This window comes from Chelonia mydas, chromosome 3 (genome assembly GCF_015237465.2).
Source record: "Chelonia mydas isolate rCheMyd1 chromosome 3, rCheMyd1.pri.v2, whole genome shotgun sequence".
In the NCBI taxonomy this organism is placed as follows: domain Eukaryota; kingdom Metazoa; phylum Chordata; order Testudines; family Cheloniidae; genus Chelonia; species Chelonia mydas.
This window is the reverse complement of record NC_057851.1, coordinates 186,812,175-186,826,326: the sequence shown is the minus strand read 5'-3', so window position 1 is coordinate 186,826,326 and position 14,152 is coordinate 186,812,175. Positions and strand designations below refer to the sequence as shown.

The 14,152-nt window shown below is 46.8% G+C and overlaps 1 protein-coding gene and 1 long non-coding RNA gene across 5 annotated transcripts in view; one reads left to right on the top strand and one right to left on the bottom strand.

The window, feature by feature from the left end:
• Positions 1 to 709, top strand: part of MEIS1 (Meis homeobox 1) — a 124,177-nt gene extending 123,468 nt beyond the window's left edge. For all 3 annotated transcript variants that reach the window (XM_027825323.3, XM_037896035.2, XM_037896033.2), the window contains one exon: positions 1 to 709. This exon is cut by the window's left edge and continues 805 nt beyond it. The gene's annotated coding sequence lies outside the window, so the exon portion shown is untranslated.
• Positions 710 to 2,558: 1,849 nt separating this feature from the next.
• On the bottom strand, positions 2,559 to 6,590 carry LOC119565704. Of its 2 annotated transcripts, XR_005224513.2 has the most exons (3): positions 5,242 to 6,590; positions 4,852 to 4,893; positions 2,559 to 2,839 (listed from the first exon to the last, which is right to left on the bottom strand). It is a non-coding gene; the product is annotated as an uncharacterized LOC119565704 (long non-coding RNA). The 2 variants fall into 2 exon arrangements; XR_006289939.1 differs by lacking the exon at positions 4,852 to 4,893.
• Between the last annotated feature and the right edge of the window lie 7,562 nt (positions 6,591 to 14,152).

Genomic DNA, 14,152 nt, shown 5'->3' with positions numbered 1-14,152 from the left:
TAGCCTGGGGCGTGAATTTGCATGTCTAATTCATTTACTCACCATATTTGAATTGGTCTGAACAGATGTAAATCGGGAAGGATGGGAAAAACTGCAGTCATCAACAATGATTAATCAGCTGTTGCAGGCAGTGTCTTAAGGAGACTGGTAGAAGGAAGCATGGAAACCAAAAGGCAGTGTATTTGAAGCCTAATTGTCACATCAGAGCATCATTGTCCCCATTCAGCAACACTTATACATCACTTCCTGTTTTATGCAGCTCAAAACATGAACTGAAGATTTATTTTTAATATGTTGACTTTATTTCTGGGCAAAGCATCAGTCGTGTGCATTTTTCCATAGTCCCATCATGGAGCGTTTATGTATACATTGTAAATAAATTTTGTGCAAAAAGGACTGGAAAAATGAACTGTATTATTGCAATTTTTTGTAAAAGTAGCAGTTTGGTATGAGTTGGCATGCATACAGATTTACTAAGTGGGATAAGCTAATTATACTTTTTGTTGTGGTTAAACAAATGCTTGTTGATAGCCTTTTTCTATCAAGAAACCAAGGAGCTAATTATTATTAATAATAATCAATGCACACTGAGTCTTAGAGTTTCTGATTGAAACAGTTTGGATTGTATAATAACTCAAAGCCCAGTTGTAGTAGTTTGAGTGCAGTAATGAAATCTGAATCTAAAATAAAAACAAATTATTTTTTGTCATGCTGACTCCACTGCTTGAAAAATTTGTTTGCTGCCCCCCAAATTTATAGTGATTCTCCAGTAATATGTGAACCCAGCATCTGCAAGATTAAACTGTAAAAAGATTTACCTATAATTGCTATTTAAATACCAAACTCTTAGTACCTTATTTAAAAGTAATGCTACACTCTATAAAGAAACTTTCTGAAAGCTTACACTACAGATTGTCAGAATAACGGTTGCCTATTAGCAAATTGAACATTCAAAAGCATTAACTGCAGAACATTTTAAATATTCTCTCCCCCTGAATTACATCTCTAATACCTTATTTACATTACTTGAATCATTGACAATTAAACTTTCTTGAACTGAGTGTATTTAGAAAAAAAAATTAAAACCTTGCCTGAGATAAGTGCATATTTGTAAGTAAATTAAGTGCTCAAACTAAGGATGATAGACTTTTAAAATCTAATGCTCATAAAGAAGTCTTGTGCTCTGATTGGCTGAAGACTGATCATTAACCAATTTTCCATACAGCTGTACTTTCTGCACTGCAGCCAACTAGTTAAATAGTACAAAATAACATGTTTAGGCTGCAGTACCTTATAATTTTCTTTAAATAAAATCGCAGCTATAAAAAGTGTTTCCTAAGGGTAAGAAAAATATACAAATATTTTAATTAAGACAAATTCGTAAAAAAACCTCTAGCTGTGATTGCTTGGTAAACAAAAGGTAGCATCTGAAGCAGGGCTGGCTAAAGCTCTGAAGTCTGCCATTCAAATAGATGTCACCCCATAAACCCGCCCTGAACAATTCTATTTTCCATTTGAAAAGAGGAACCAGTTGTTTGGTGGGTTTACTAGGTGATATTTGATTGACTGGCTTACCTGCTGGAGCAGTCCTGTGTCCTCTCACCTTTTGTTTATTGGAGTGTGCTTCAGAAGTCTCCCTTCTAAATAAACCTCCCTTTTATGACATTAAAATAAGCCTTTAGCCGTAAACCCCACCCCACCCCCTCTTTCCCCCGAGCAGGATTCTTAAAAACCCCAAATCTAGAAGGGAGAGCCGCGTTCAGTCTGCAAATAGTCCTCTGGATGGGAATAATTCCCTCTTGATAGGTGGTTACTAGCAGTTAATGGCCATTTGTTTACTTTTTCCATTAAATAATAAATGTGTTTTAAAACTACTACTAACCATCCATTTCTCCCCCACTGCTTACAGTCAGGTTCCAGCCTAAGACTCCACGGGGCTGATTTTCCACTTACTCCGGAAGGGTTTTACACTTGTGTAACTCCCTTGAGTTTATCCGAGCTGCCCGATCTACACCAGGGCCAAGGAGTGGAGAATCCGACCCACTGGATGAATAGTGTGCATGGGGATGGTTAAGAAGGGGGAGTTAGCTGGGGAGTATTAGGGCAGCGGAGAGTCAGGCTGGCTCCTGGAGCCTAGTGAATTAGGAAAATCAATCGGTGGGTATACCCGCCCCCCATCCTCGGTTCTTTCCCCCCTCCCTAGATTTTTAAAGGGCCACTATACGGATGAGATTGCACATTTCTGATCCTGCCTTGTGAGTTTATAATAATGCCAGTTCTGAGCCAAAATGGGAATGCTCGGAGCGGGGTTTGCTGCTGCTTTTCTGCTCTCTTTTTTTAATGTTTCCTAAAAGACAAAAACAAACCGCCCTGCAGCAAACAAAGAGCACACGCGTTTGTGCCTTTCTTAGGGGTGGGGAGAAGACTCACAAAAGGCTCCTTCCTTAATATGACTCTGTTTTGAGGGGTGGGGAGGGGGGGGTTGGTACATTTCACATTAAAAACACTCCTCTATCCCGAGACATTTAATCAGCTGTAATTATAACACATTCCAAATGAAGAATATGCTTGACAGTATTTTTATTGTTATTGTTCATCGCACGATCTTAGGCGGCTTTGGGGGCACAGGAAAGAGAAGTAAACGGGTTACAAATAGGGAATTATCCCTCGTTTAGCATTAAAATTCATTTAGATAAAATTGCCACAAACATGTAAATGGGGAGATTAGTTCCCCCTCACGCCTTATTGCACTCTCTCAATGGCTCCGTTTTACACGTTGGGAATTCCGTCTTCGCAGGCTGCTTGCTGTTTCCTAGCTACCCCACATTCAAAGCAAAGGCTGCAAGAGAGAGAAGGGGGGCGGGTGAGAAGAGAAAAGCGGGGGGGAAGTTTTGGCAACCAGTCTGCAATTCATCCTCCGCGATCCGCCCTAACAGAGGGGGAAACAAATATCTGGGGAGGCTTTATCCCCCTCCCAGCCCTGCGTGGACAGGCCAACGCTGTACTTTCCAGCAGGGAGGCAAGCTGGGTTGTGTTTAGTTTGGAAGCCCCAAGTGATCGGGACCGGGTTTGTAGCTGTGTGAGTGTGGGTGCGCGCCTAGCCACACGCAGGGGGTGGGTGTGTGTGTGTTCCCCGTGTTCCCCGCACCTCGAGCGGGAGATTTGCCGCGATCCGGGGAACAGAAAGAGGGGGGCGCGCTGGTGTGTTCTTACAAACAAAACCACACAACTCTCCGGCCGGCTGAGTGAGAACAGCCCGGTGGTGTCCTCCTCCTCCTCCTGCGCCCGCTCCGTCTCGGCAGAGCCCGAGGAGGAGGAATGGCAGCTTCGACTGCCATCTTTTGGGGGGTTGGGGAAATGACTCGGTTCCCCCGGCCCCTCCGCTTCTCCTGCCTCGAGAGACGGGCTCCCTGCTTCAACCGTGGATGGGGAAAGAATTAGCCATAAAATTAGTGACTCACAATTTCAAATGGGAACCGCTAAGCGGATTAGAGACGCGTGGAAGTGTAGGGAGGGTCTGAGACCCACTCGGGGGGATCCCCCGCTGCAACCAGGCAGGTTTTGTCTCCCTTTGCCGAGAAGGGGGGGACCCCCCCCCAGCGCTTGTGTCAGGGTTGGGGGGCGAGAGGGGCGGTCGCACCCCACTGCAGCGGATCCCCCGGAGCCAGAGCCCCCGGTGCCAGCCGGGCCCGCCTCTCTCCCCTCCTGGGCTCGCACTGGGGCTCGGGGGGCGGTGTGCTGCGCCATTTGTTCCTTGCAAAGTGATTGCTGTGTATCGCCTTGGATCAGTGAGTTCAGCCTACCTGGAGGGGAGGGGGGTAGGAAATCCCGCCCGGGGTGGGGGGAGCCGCGGCCATGAACTCTAAGGCCATGTGCTTCATTTGACTTTTTTTTTTTTTTACCCCAAGCGGGGCCCCAGCGGCTTCAGTGAGCGGCGCTGTGATGCTCCGCGTCTGCAGCCCCCCCGCCTCCGCCGCCGCAGCACCGTCAGCCGCTCTCCCCTGAGCCGCGCCGCCCGTGCGTGGAAAGGGGGGCGAGCCCAGGTAGTGCGCAGGAGTTTGCTGCTGGGGTTGTTCTCAGCGGGCCTGGGGGCGGCGGGGGGGGGGGGGGGGGGGAGGATCCTCCTCCGGTCTGGGCATGCCCGGCCCGGGGGGCGGGGGCGGCCTCTCGGCCCGATCCCGCCGCCCAAGGACTCGCCAGAGAGGTTCCGCTCTGGGCGCAGCGATCGCAGCTGGCCGGTGGCGGGCACCGTGTGCGGCGTCTCTTCCCCCTTCCTGCGCGTCCCAGGCCCCATCCCGACAGCCCGGTCCGCTGATAGCCCAGCACGGTGTGTGTGTGGGGGGGAAGAGATAACCCAGATAGAGCCAGCTAGTTACAGGAGCCCAGGAGCAAAACTCTCCAGCCAGCTTCTGAGTTGAGGTCGGGGGGCTGGGCCTTCTGCAGGGAGCGATGCCTTTCACTGGGGCTTTATTTACCTAAGGACGCCTTGTCCGGATCATAACTATTTAAGGAGCAATACTTTGTGCTTGTGGAGAGGTACATTTGTGTAAACACGTGTAACCTTGTTGGCGAGCAAAGTAAAAAAATTTGGGGGGGGGAAGGAGTCCGGGCTTGGGGAGGCGGGGGAGAGGTGCAGATAAGATGCCAAAACGTATTTTGCAGGAGGGGATTGGGCCTTTTTTCCTGTTGGCTCAGAAAGGACGCTTGGGGCTGAAATGAAATACATTAGATTATAGCTCTAGCCATGGGCGGGGTGCGTTGGTTTGCGAGGGAAACAGCAGAGGCGTAATAAGGTAGTTGGATCTCATTAAGTTGTGTCACACACACACACACACTCACTCACTCTCTTACCGCGCACTGACTTCGCTTCGCCCCTGCAGTGAAGTGAAAGCCCTGGAGGAAAAAAGACTTTACTTTTAAAGTCAGTCTAATATCGATCGCCGTAATTCCCCTCTCCCCCCACCGCCAACCCCGGCGGCAGACACAGCCCTACCCTAAAGGGGGACCGGGGGAAAGGATCCTCCTCGGATCTGAGTCTCTGCGGGCCGTTGTACAGGGAACAGCGTGTGTCTAGAGCAGAGCAAATAAAGGCAGTGACAGCCAGCGAGGAGCGAAACCCCTTTTATTTTTCATTGCGGTGGTGGGCCAAGTGATCCTTCCCGTGTGTCAAAAGGACGTTGGGATCCTTCAGGATGAAAGGGCTGGGGGGGGGGGGGGGAGGGAAGAGAGCCATCTTCTTACCTTTTATCCTCTGTTTCCTGGAGTGTGGGCCGCCGCTTTGTGTGGGAAGGAAGCCCCTGCAAGGTGTGTGTGTGGCTGGAGCCCGTCCAGCGGAGTGAAACCCAGGGGGAGCCTTTTCAGCCACCCCTAGAAGCCCCCGAAGGGAGCTGAGCGGGGCGAGCTCCTGTTCCCACCGCCGCCGGTCCCATCCCAAGGCAAAGGGGCTCGCTGCTGACGTGCTTGGGGCAGCCGGCAGCCACGGGGACGCAGGGAAAAGAAGTGGCACGTTTAGGAGCCAGTGTCCGTGTTTTTATTCTTCACAATGCACCATCTTGCCTTTAAATCCGCCAGGGCTGGGCCATCTATCACCATATGTTCCATCTACCCGCTGCCTTCCTGAACTCGCCTGGAAAACTGCAGTGTATTTACCTGGCTCCATGACCTTGTTATGTTGCCTGAGAAAAATCCCTATTTGCTTCCCTTTGGTTTGGGCTAGTTGGAGCCCTCATAGGACCACGCTTATTGGGCTCATGAGAAAGCTCTGTTAGGGGCACAAAAACAAGCCAACAAAGTCCTTAGACTGAAGGCAAACGCCACTTAAAGCGAGGGAAGGTGGCAGAGTGAATATTAAACCTTGGGACAGGGAGACAGCATATTCCTACTCATAAATGCGAGATCTGCTTTTGCGTGGCTCCCCGAGATACTTGCATGAAAGTAGTTCATAAACTCCGAGCAGCCAGCTTTCTATTTTATGTAGCGGACAGAGAAAAATCTCCCTGGTCTTTACTGTGCGGAATAACTTAAATGTCTGTGTGGCAGCTGCTTCTAAAGCCGAACCTAAACTCTTTGGAAGAAGAGGGGACGAGTGAAAGGCGAAAGAAAGACTTCTTTTTTCCCCCCTTTGGTGCCATTTTGGATGTCAGCTGTTTCCTTGGTGACTGTGTTCGGCCCCCAAAGCCCCTGGGCTCCTGGATTGTTAGAAGAAGAAGAAGAAAAGCCTGCTATTTCGGCACCGTCATTTATCACTGTCACCGCATAATGATTCCCCTTGCAGCTCCTTATTGATGTTTGTAATTGCATTATCTCATAAGGGGTGAGGGGTGATCAATGAAACCGAGCCATGCATTCTGGGGTCAGAGGCTGCCAAAGTACGGTTGGTCCCGTTTTAATACAAGTACTCATTAGCTTTAGGGCTGCATGCAAATATATATATATATAATCTCTGAGCTGGTGCAGACCCTGTAGCACAGCCCACCGCTTGTCTAAAAGACCGCGGTTGGCGTAACCTTTTGCAGAAATGCTAGACCAGGTACCTGTCTCGCATCTCAACGAAATGAGCTGGAGCCACTGATTGGGGAGGGGTTTTTCCCCCCGCGGGGATCAGATGTAAATTCTGAATAAGCATCGGGGAGTCTCCCCCATCTTTCCCCTCAAAGTGGGACCCACCGCTCTCTCCACTCCATCGAAGGCATGGGAACGTATGGAGAACTCGCCCCAGAACATCTCTGTGTGCGCGTTTACCAGCGTCGCCACTTTAAACACCCAGCGTTAACCCCCCCTGTGCTCTCCGGCACTCCGGTTTCATTAATACGAGCTGCAAACTGGAGTGATCAGCATCATCGCCTTGTTGTTAGAGCGCTTCGGTTTAGGTAGGTGACGGGCGCAGGGGTTGGTAAGCAGAGGAATGCAAAACAAAATAAAATAAATAAGCCCACGCCAGCCAAAATAAAACAAATCACCCCCTCCCTGAACCAATCAATGGCACGTTTTGCATTTGAAATAAGCCGGCAGCTCCGCCGACCCCAACTGAAGTTCATGTGTCGATTCAAGAGAGTATTTAGGTAGCGAAGAGGGATGGCACGCTGACATTGTGGCGAGCTTGTGTAAGCTTAGGGAATTTAAGCCATCGTGTTGCAGAGACCTAAATAAGTGGGGGACATACAAAGAGGGAGGGAAAAGCTCCCAGCGTAATTTTAAACTAAATGCTTTATTGGACTGTGACAGGGATATCTAAACAGTGAAAACTTGATTTGTTTAGCCAGAGGCGGGGAAGGAGACAGATCCAACTTAGAGTGCCACGTTTAAGTAAGAGGTTGAGTTTCTAAAACCTATCCTCTGTGGTCAATTAGCTTTTTATTTTAATTTGGGGGAAGTGGAGAATGTTAAGCGAGCGCCGAGCGCATCCTACATAAAGAGAAAGAGTAAACACTGTTACAGGTTTCAGAGTGGCAGCCGTGTCAGTCTGTATTCGGGAAAAGAAAAGGAGGACTTGTGGCACCATAGAGAGCATAAGCTTGCAGCCGATGAAGTGAGCTGTAGCTCACCAAAGCTTATGCTCAAATAAATTGGTTCATCTCTAAGGTGCCACAAGTCTCTTTTTCTTTTTACTATTACAAATACAATTTGACCAGAGAAGGGTCCCCTCCAACCCTTTTGGTATCACACTACCCCAAAAAGATTACCAACGAAGTAAAGATTAACATCCCCCCTACCCCGCCCCGTAACACAAAATTAAGTCCATGTGTTGCACTCTAAAGTTAAAAGAATTATTTGTAGGCTACATTCTTGGAGACTAACCCTATCAATACTTAACCAAACCCATCTATGGAATCCTGTATTAGAGTCTATATCAGTTCGGAAACAAAACAGAATTTTTCAAATAGCTGTTTCAATGAGATCACTATACGAAACCAGAAATATTCTATACCGATAAGGACAGATAGTTTAACTGGATTTGCTATCCATTGACTTTTGTTCATTTGCTACCCCTTTGAATGAGCGTTGTTCCTTGATTTTGGAAATTACACAATCTTCTAATAAACGAGTCTGGAACTAATATATTGATTGTAGACGTCAAATCTCTGTTTTGTCCACTATATTTTTAATTCTTTTTGCAGCGGTGCTAGAATTATATATGTAAATAAAGGCCAGTTGTTTCCTTTCTCATAAACATTCACACGTTGTTTCACTCTTAAAGTAAAATAACCGCAACTGCTAAGTAGTAGGATTAATATACAGCTTTCAAATCTCCATGTGAACTAATCAGACTTCGCTTTTTTCCCTTTTTCTTGCTTTGATTATAGTTTGCAACCTGAAGCTACATACTTGAAACAAAATAGTGCTTTAGACCACGGTTAAGATAGGGAAAAATTAGTCTCGTTTCAGAAATTATTTATTTGTAGAACGACTATGATTAAAACACACACACAAACTGCAGCTGCAAAAAAGGAGAGAGAAAAACAACAAACAACCCACCGTGATTTACGATTATTAAATCTTTGATTGCCATGTTAATGTTTCTTTTTCTACCTTTCATTTGCATTTTAATCTATCGACTCTTTACTATTTTGCTGCTTCCTAGTCGAGTGATTGATTACAGATCTCAAAGAAAAAAAAAACACCAAGCTTTGCGGGCGACCTTATATCTCTGCCCCCCCGCCCCCCTTTGCTGGTTAGATTTCTGAACCTTCCTCAGCAATGGTAATGCAAGCAGGGCAAATTAATTGTGCTCTTTTAAATGTCAAAGGTATAAATAAAAACGTGTTTTGCCCCCCCTCCCCGGTCCCAAATGTGAGTACTTTCCCACCCCGCTTGTTTTAAAAGCGAGAAGGAATCATCCCGGTAAAATACAATTAAAAAAACCAAACCAAACCAAAACACAACCAGGCGCAGAGAGGACCCTGACTGTAAATACGTATCAGTGCAGATGGACTGTTCTTGTTTGGTAAAAAAAATCAAATCAAATCAAATAGGCAGCGCGAGGCAGCCCCAGGTTTCCCTGGCAGGGTTTTGGTGTTGAGCCTGGGATCTGGAGCTGGGATCTGGAGCCTGGCTGGGATGGTTATTAGGACAATTTGTTGACAGGCCAGCAGTAAAGACAAAAGGAAGAGAAGCAGCCTCTCGCCTGTTTATTTTCTTTCCTGGTCTAACCTGTCTGCTGCCCCTTGGGCTGTCCCCCCTCGGAGTAGGGCGGCGTCCTTTGGGCAGGACCCTTTTGTTGCTCTTGTGTGGGTGGTAGGTGGTGGGTTTGCTGGGACTAGCTGCGGGCGGGTGGGGCAGGATGCACTGGGCTGCCCAGCTGTCCCTGGGCTGGGTGGGTGCGGACTGGAACAATTCCCCAACCCTGGGAGGCTGGGACCTGGCAATCCAGCCCTTCAGGGTCCCGCCGCAAAGAGGGGCTGTCGGGGAGGGGCGATCCCACACATAAGTGCTGACGGGGGGGGGGGGAATGAGCCTCAGGAGGAGAGGAGGTAACCTGGACAGACTTTGGGAAGCCCCCCAGCCCTACCCCAGAAAGGGAGAGGCTGGCAGCCGGGTGGCATGCCAAAGCGATCTCAGCAGAGACTCGCAGCGCCGGCGCTGGGCTGCTTCCCCAGGGACTAATCCGGCGTAGGGACAGGCGCTTGCTCCTGCCCACTCATATCATGACCACCGTCCCCCCCCGGGATCCTGACCCGGCGCCTGGCGGTGCAAGAGGGAGGCTCCTTCGCAGGCTGGAGACCTTTGCGGCTGTTAGGAAACATCTCACAGCGCAATCAGGGACTCACTGCCGGGATTTGATTGCCCAGGCTTCTTCCTTCCACTAAATGGAGCTGGTCTCATACAGTACGCGCAGGGTGGCTGGAGATCGGTATGTGTCTGACACCGGCACGTACGCGATTTATCACTCAGAGCCACGGTGGCCCTGGGACAAGGGTTTCCAGCCAGTGCAGCTTGTCACCTGGAGGTGAAACGACTCGGATTCGAAATCCCCTTTTCTCCTGTCTACACGCGCAGCCCGCGACTGGCTCACGTGGGATGACGACCCAGCTGGGGTTGAGAGGCAGATCCGGGCAGCGAGGGGAGAAAGAAGAGGGCAAACGGGGAAAGTCTAAACGGGGAAACTCATTGTGGTAGAAACGATCAGAGCGGTCTGCACCTCCAGGGGTGAAGACAGATCCTTGCGGACAAGTGGGAAGACAGGGCTGGAATGATTTAAAGGCGAAGGGATGGCAGATTATTAAGAAAGTAATAGCAAGGTGTCCCCTGCACTACAGTTTTATGGTGGGGTAGTAACTACCGGATTTATTTATTGCCGGGGCTCTACAATAAAGATAATGACCACAACCTCAAGATAAATGCTTACGCCCAGAGCTGGTCAATTGTTTTTTATTTAGGAGTGTGATCCTGAAAGGTGGAAGTCAGCTTCTCCCCGCCGCAAAGATCCGTCTTGGTTTCCCATCCCATTAGAAACACGACATGCAAATAAATAGGTAGTTTCGGGTTTGGTACGGCGGGATTTATTTCAGGCAAAGGAAGAGGTCGCGGGGGGGGGGGGGACCCCAGAGACTGAATTTCTGTCGGTGCGCTGTGCCCCCACCTTCGCTCTCACGCATCCGCAGCTGAAAGCATGAAGGTGTCATGTCTGAACTCCTTGTTTCTTGATCGATAAGGGCGAGGGAAACAATGTGAAAACCGCCCCCCCCCCCCCCGGCCCAGCCTGCCCAGGAGGCTGCTGGCTGGAGACTGGAGACTTCCCGTTGGAAAGGGTGAAAGTGCCCTGTGGGGGGGGGGGGGGGGGGCTTTTCCCTGCTGCCTCCCACGCCGAGGCGGACAATAGGGAGGCTTAATGTATTTTTGACCTATTAAAAGCACTTTCAGGAGTCCCCCCCAGCCCCCCACCGCCACATACCCTCAGCACCTGGCTTGGTTAGGAAGGAGGCTGCACCTCAGTGGAAGTGCTTGATGCCTTTTCTCCCTTTTCTCCCCCCAGCTAGTCCCCTAGCCAGATGGAGGAATCGAGGCTGACCTTGACAGTTGCTTGCCAAGGTCAGAGCAGAGTAGGCTGCCTCAGGTGTCAGCATAGGCTCAGGCCCTCTCCCCCTGATGTGATCTGATCCAATAATAGTCACTGTGTTAGCCTCTAATGAGGCACCCGGTGAGAGCTGATCGGCCCCCACCTGCTCTTTGCAGTAATACCAACAGACCCTGAGATGCCAAAATGCAGTCAGCATCCTCTGCTCCTTTCTCTCTCAGGTTCAAAGAGGTAGGATTTCAGCCTCACAATAACCACTTATATTCCGGGCTTCCTTTGATCCATGTATGTCCAGGAAAAGCACCTGACAGTGAACTGTGATGGGGGAAAAAAGGACAGAGGGGGAGAGAATAGACTCCCACAATTTGGTGGCTTGTGTGAGGGATGAGATGATGAGGTTGAAAAGTGAGAACAATCCTCTTCAATCTTTTACAATATCAGTGTCATTCAACGCTACTTTGCATTTAACCAGAATATCCGTTTCCGTGATTTCCATAAGCATATACATTATAATTTTCACATCCTTCAATATTAATCATTCTACTCCGCATTACGTGTCTAGCTGAAAGTCTGACCTTACTAGTGAAGCACATTAACTTTACATTGTTGCCCACAATAAAGTAGGAGGCACTACATTCCCTTTCCAACCTCATCTGAAATGACACACACACAATATACCGTTGCCCACTGCATAAAAAGAAAACAATGACATGCATTCTGCTCCCAGCATGACAAGTTGTCTGTCTCACTTCAAAGGACTATAACCTAATTGTTTCCAGAGTTTAAAAAGTAATTAAGCTATATTAGAGAAATTTAAATAAAAACAGTTTTCTTCACACTGGGTCACTCATCTTTTTATTCACAAAATGAGCACCCCATCCTTTTAAAAATAGAGATATTTGTTTTAAAAAAACTGAAGTTTACATGAAAAATGTGAACAGATTTAGTTTTTAAAAGGGTTTGGGCAAAGTGGAGGTAATTATGTATAATTAATGCTGAAGGGAAAATGAACACATAATAGGTTCCAAAGATTAAACCATCTGTAACTATCAAGAGAACTTTAAAAGTTTTTTTAAAAAACTAAATCTCATTAATCTAGCAAAGGATTTTTAAAGGGAAAGAGGAGCATATATGCTATTGTTTAATATATTTCTTTATTCTGATTTTTTTAGCCTCATTCCCTAGAATGTTTAAAAATTTTAAACCTACAGTTTTGAAGGTCGTCCACCGTGAAAGAATTGATTAGGAACGTCAACCACTATATTAATGTTTGTAACACTTTGTTTTAGTGCTGGCTTTCCATTTTTGATGACAGTATAACAAAGTTATGTTACTAAGAAGTTCTAACGTGAAGTATAGAGCATTTCCCTCACCTTTATGCTTTTCTTGATGCACATGTTTTGCAACCTATAATATATTTCAAATTCCAGTGAATAAACCTTTGGGCCAAATTTCGTTCAGAATTACTCACATGGCAGAGAATAGTCCTTTAAATTCAACTCATTCTCAGCCACATTTAGAACATTTAACAAAGAGGGAATATGGTTTTAGATATACAGGTTCCTTATTGAATATTGAATCACAAAAGTAAAAACGATGCTTTTAAATTTTAGTAATCATTTTAAGATAGATATTTATCAGTAATTTTACAGTTCAGGAAAACTGCTTGGAAGCATGACATTTATTTCGAATTAGTCATAATGTCTATGAGTTGATATACTTTATACATAGTTAGGGTCTTATTTTATAAATCCTTACTAATGAAAATAGTTTAATTAAAGTTGATGGGACAGCTCATGTGATGATGAACTCGTCAGACATGAACGGCGTTTGCAGGACCAGGCCCTGGGTAAAATACACACTTTATTATGGAGGTAATGATCTAATCAGGATTGGACCCTTAAACTACTGCATTCTTCCATCCACCTGTTAGATTAAAATACATTTGCTCATCTCAATCATAACTTATTTATGGTTCCAAAGAAGGTCTTGGATGATGGACAAAGTTTCTTAGATCAATCTATGGAATGTTGCTTACTTCTCCAGTGAGGAATATATCTTGTATGAAGAACACTTAATCCGGTAATCCAAGGAGAGGTTTCTTTCTTCCTTCGGGCAAAATCTTATATAATTTTGTATTTATCACCGAGGCAACTCTTTGAACTGATTTTTATTTTGATGCACATTGTACTCAGAGAGTGAAATTGCACAATGCAGTAGAGGGCCTATGTATCCCTTTAACCTCCCAAATTCATACCCACATCCTTCCTTATACAGAGGCCAAACAGCTGAGCTGTGATCTGGAAATTTCTCCAGGGCCAGAGGAGGGAGAAGGAATTGTCCCACACCCCAGGTAACAGAGCAGCAGTGGATCTGCTCTGCAATTGCTAGACAAATTTTAGTCCTGGAAGAGCTTCCCTGCTTGCTCCCCTGGCTACATGGAGGAGGACCAGTTGATGAATACACACAGTAGCAATCCTGGGACTTCACTCATGAGCCTTCCCAGACCTGTGCACACATCCCTGCTGTTCAGAAATCAAGAGTGAATTTGTGTGTATACCTCTGGGGGAGGACTCTAAATCTTACCTCCTTGGGTTAAAGTGATTGTAAAGCCCAGTGTAGCTCTTGGGGGAATTTTACTCATATAAAATCTATGTTTTCTAATATTACAAACAAGTGTTCTAAAATCTGCAAACAGTGATTAGGTAATTAGGGCAAATCCCTCCCTAACATCCTACTACTATGCCCAACTTTAGAACTGGCTTTAATACATGTAAACTGGTTGGCTTCTCCTGTGCTTTGAACAGCATCTACACACACTGTATTTAGTCCAAACTTACCTCCTTCCTCTGGTTTGACTTTATTGGTGACTCAAATGACAACAAAAACAGAAACCCCAGCCTAGGATTTCTTCCCAAATTTAACTAGTCCTTAGTTTTCCTTGTAGGGACTTTTGTCCTAAATCTCAGTTCCTCTGCCCCAAAACCCCCCTCCCACCTCTCTTGTATCCTGAATGGAGCCACAATATCTCTCTGGTGGTTTTAATACCTGCCAACAAGGTAGCTGAAAAGAAGAACCCTGCCATCTTCTTACACATGTCCCCTCCCACTGCCTTGGGATGTGCGCATTGTCATCTAG